This window comes from Nannospalax galili, unplaced genomic scaffold (assembly GCF_000622305.1).
Source record: "Nannospalax galili isolate Female #2095 unplaced genomic scaffold, S.galili_v1.0 scaffold891, whole genome shotgun sequence".
Taxonomy (NCBI): Eukaryota; Metazoa; Chordata; class Mammalia; order Rodentia; family Spalacidae; genus Nannospalax; species Nannospalax galili.
Window position 1 is genome coordinate 782,266 of NW_008330576.1, and position 4,943 is coordinate 787,208.

Sequence of the window (4,943 nt, forward strand, 5' to 3'; positions counted from 1 at the left end):
AAATAAATAAATAAATAAATAAATAAATGGATCTTGATGGGAATCTCAGAATAACACAGGCCAGGTAAGAGCACCTAACTTACAGAGAAAATACATGTAATCACTACAGTGCACAACAGAGGCAGGAGGACAAAATGCCTTCCCTTCAAGGACTTTTTCAGTGATCAATAGGTTATGACACTTTAAAAAAAATTTTGTACAATGCTGGGCGTGGTGGCACACACCTTTAATCCCAGCACTCCGGAGGTAGAGGCAGGTGGATCTCTGTGAGTTTGAGGCCAGCCTGGTCTCCATAGTGAATCCAGGCCAGCTGGAGCTACAGAGAGACTCAAAAAGACCAAAAAAATTTTTTTTTGTACATTTATTTTATTTGTGTGTGTGCGTGTGCGTGTGTGTGTATATCTGTGTCTGTGTCTGAGCATGAGCATGCCACAGCTTGCATATGGAAGTCAGAGGACAACGTGTGGCAGTTGTTTCTTTCTTTCTACCATGTGGGTTCTGGGGATCAAACTCAGGTTACCAAGCAGCAAGCATCCTTACCCACTGAGCCATCTCACTGGGTTGAAACAGATGGACAGATAGTTGAGTCATTATTTAATTTACAAAATAAAAGCCCAAGCGAATGCAGGCCTTGGTAAGCAGCATGCTGTCATCAAATACCACAGTGGAACATTGTTATTGTACAACTAGCTTTCAAGTCTGTGTTTACCAATCCAGAGCCCACTAACTGAAGGAGAGACTGACTCCTTTATAAGGGATCTCCAACACTATCAGGTTATCCACTAACTAGTCCTGTAATCGCTCCTTCACGGGACTAGTGTTACTTTCTCAGGATAGTAACTGCACTGGGTTAAGTGGAATGCCTAGAGGTTTTGAGAACCGCTGAGGAACCTGAAATACTAGCATGCCTCGTGGCTAGATAGGGATTTACTGAGTCCAGGATGAATGGTGACTGACCTAAAATTTTAAAATAATTTATTCACTAGTTTTGCAATCTTACCCAGAGTTTATTATTCCAGTTCCTGCAGGTACAGTGGAGTCGTGTATTTAAAAGCTGGGGAAATCCTGATAGCAGGAAAGGCAGAAAAAAGGTCTCCAAGCTACTCTCAAGTCTGGTTAAGATGGCAAATCAGAAGTATTACCTCAATTTGAGAGGAATTTCAGAGATTAGCATTAAATGGTTCTCTTCATGCCCCATTCAACATATTTATTTAAACAAACATATATACACAAGACAAATAAATAATGAAGGAAGACTCAAACAAACCACAACTGCTTGTGGTACTCTTATGGTGTTTTTATCACAGCCAATCACAATTTTTTGTATTTGGTATGGGCTACTGTTTGGCAAATGCTTTATTCTAGGTCATAGGTTGGAAAACTTTTTAGGGTAAAGGACAAGAGAGTAAACATTTCAGGCTTTGAAGGCCATATGATCTCATTCTCACTGGGATGGTTAATTTTGATTATCAATGTGATTGGACTGAGAAAAGTCCAGATTAACAAAGTAACACCTCTGGATGTCTCTACAAGGGCATTTCAGAGAGGATCACTAAGGGGCAGTGGGGGAAACCTGTCCAGAATGTGGACAGCAGCATCTCATGTAAAAAGAACAAAAGGAGAAACTAAGAACACAGGCCTCTCCCTCTCTCTTTGCTTCCTGGCCACCATGAAATTAGCTGTTCGGCACAACCGCCCTGCAACAGTGGGTTGAAACTACGAGCCAGAACAAATCCTCTCTCTCCTTACTTTGTCTGCTCAGGTTCTTCTTCAGTGACAAATATGACTAACACAAGTACCTACTCAACCCAACTGTTTTTATGTGAAAGCAGTCATAGAAAGTATAAAATTTATTTATAAAACCAGATGGATGGCCAAGTCTGGCCTGCAGGTTGAATTCTGCAAACTCCATTTTTAGATCCCAACAACTCAAAAATATTTACTTGGCAAAAATAGCAGTGCACCTGACTGTCAGGTTTCAGGGCTATGCTAATTCTCCAGGTCTTGGTCAAAATATTTTTAATGGAAGTTTTGATATGTCACAGGGAACAATCTTGGTCATGCAATCATTTTGGCTGCATTGCACTAATTGGATGTGGTAGGCGGGAGGCAGGTGCATTTGTTTCTGAGGTTTTGTTTCATTCTCTGCCTTCAATTGCTGACAACTATAATTTTATTCTGATGCATAGGAATTGGAGTCCATAATTTTTTTTTTTTCTTTTTGAGACAGGGTCTCCATGTAGCCCCAGCTGTCCTGAAACTATGTAGATCAGGCTGGCCTTGAACTCACAGAGATAAAGGTGTGCGCCACCACACCTGGCTTGAGTCCATAATTTTTACAGCCAGCGACTGCTCTAGTTCTCTGTAAGTTTATGCCTTAGCCAACGTTTCTTAGAAAACAAAGCCCGAGGAAAATGTTCTACATTAATGTGTTATTCGCAGTATCATGCTAGGTAGCCAGGGCAAAAGAGCAGTGTGGTAGGGGAAGAATGCCAACAAAAACAGGGAGTGTTGGAGCCCATGCACGCAGGAACCAGTTCCATCTGACTCCTCTATAGCATGACCTGGAAACAACCCATTTCTAGAATTCTAGAAATCCACCTGCTGTTATTACACTAAACTGTCTTGTTCTCCTCTCTGGCTGCCTGTTTTCTGCTTGATTCAGTAGCTCTTGTGCCTTAGATGCTGAGTCTTTTCAAGGCTTTTGTCCACAGCCCATCTCAGTCACTGATGTCTTATTAAGCACAAAGCAACCTTGTGGTTCACAAAGCAATTTCTCAGGCTCACATTGTTCTCCGAAGATTCTAGATTTGAATGTCCAGTGATTTAGAAAACATTTCCAGCTGTAAGTTCCAGTAGCACCTCAAACCAAATGTATCCACACTCAAACTCAAATCAGTGTACATTTGGTTCTTGCCTGTTCTGTCAGCTCTGTTATATTTTGGGTGTCCAAAGACAAAGAACATCACACACCCTCCCTGAACTTGCTCCTCCCCCTGGATTAACATTTCCAGGCATCCTGGAAAAGTCCTTTGTCTTTTTTCTCTTTAAATTCCACTGAGTTTTCTTAGCATCTATTCCTTCTTCTCATCGGTTCTCTGTTGGATTAACATAGCTGATTTCTAACTGGCCATTTCTAATACCACTGCCATTTGTGTGATCCTTCTGAAAACAAATCTGATTGTGCCAGCGCCTTGCTTAGAACTCCTCAGTGACTCCCAGTGCCCCATAGCGTGATAATTCTGACCCCTTGGTTAGAAGTATATATGGGTGTGCAAGAGCCACGTGTTAATGAGCCCTATCCCAGGAGGTCAATGACATTTGGATTCATACATTTTTTAAAGAGAAGCAATTAGTCTTGATCCTAAAAAAATAGGAAGGAAAACCTCTTAATTATGTTTATCAAGTGTTTTATTCAACAATGAGTGCCATGTGACACTGCTTCAAATATAGCAGATATGGACATAAATAAAACACAATGACTGGGTTCAGAGATCTGGGGCTATAGAACAGACACACCACTAGCATCACCACATCACTTCCTCTGGGTAACAAAAACAAAAACAAAAGATAAACTCTAGACTCTTCCTTTCTTGGGACCTTGCTACAAAACAAATAATATGTTGACTGTGGCACTCTACAAATGTTTAGAGGGCAGAACATATTTAAAGATAAGTACTAGTTTGGGCTGGAGAAAAGGCTCAGCAGTTAAGAGTACCAGCTGATCTTGCAGAGTGTATGGAAGCAGACGTGGCGAAGACCACTGACCAGACAAGTCCAGGTGGTGGGGGGCAGGGGCAGAAATTTAATGAGAGCAAACAGACCGTTGTGCTGCCTCTTGGGGAAACAGCAACAGAGAAACAGCTGTGAGCAGTGGGAGTCAGGCATTTTTTTTTTTTTTATAGGTAGGTAGGTGGCTGGGTAACTTTGCATGATGTAGCCTGGACAGTTTAGCTCAGGATTGGTTGGTCTCCCAACAAGCAGAGGGACTTGCCTGGAGCTAAGTTTGAACCTGTTGTTTTAGAATGTTGGGAGCTGCACCTCCATTTTAGGAGCCTGCCAGGAACCTGACATGAGGACCTAAATTTGGTTAACAGCACCCACAGTGGGCAGTACACAGCTGCCTATAATAATTCTAGCTTCAGGGGAATCAGACACCCTCTTCTGGCCTGAATGCATGTGCGTACACACACACACACACACACACACACACACACACACACACACACTTATTTTTAAAAAATTGTTTTATGGAAAAATCAGAGACCAACAGCCAAAGTCAGGTGAGGAGAGGGAGTTTATTCTTAGGCTAGTGAAACTGACACATTGACCATTCTGTAAAAACACCATCCCCTTGTTCAAGTTTTGGGGGCAGTTATACTCATGTGAGGGATGCAAGCAAAAGGTAAGTAACACATACGTTGTAATTTACAGGTGACATGTGACCACAAAGTTACAGGAATGTGGTAGCTTTGGGAAACAAAGACTTATATCCTGGGTAACCACAGGGGGCAAGGGAAAATTCCTGTTCACCTTCCCCAATTCTATCTCCTATCTAGGGGCTTTTCCTGCTCCAAAGTTCTTAATTACCACCACATTGCAAGAGCTTTTAGCAACCATCTGATGTGTCTTTTTGTCCATTATAAAATCTTAAAAAGAGATAAATACTGGTCAACATTAAAAAATAACCAATATTTGTTTACACAAAATTAAGAACAGGAGAAATTTCATTCTGGGTATAAGGAGTGTCTGGGAAGAGATTTACAGTAATTTACAGAAATTATTTAAACAACTAAGCGTGCCAAATAGTTGTTAGGTCTTAAAGAACCAGCTTTCTTTCAGGAGGTTCCTCTGTGTTTTAAGGAAATGTGCATTTTCTGTAGATTGGAGGGCAGACTCATCTGCTTGAGTGAATTCTGAAGATGTGACTTTAAGTTTAGTTA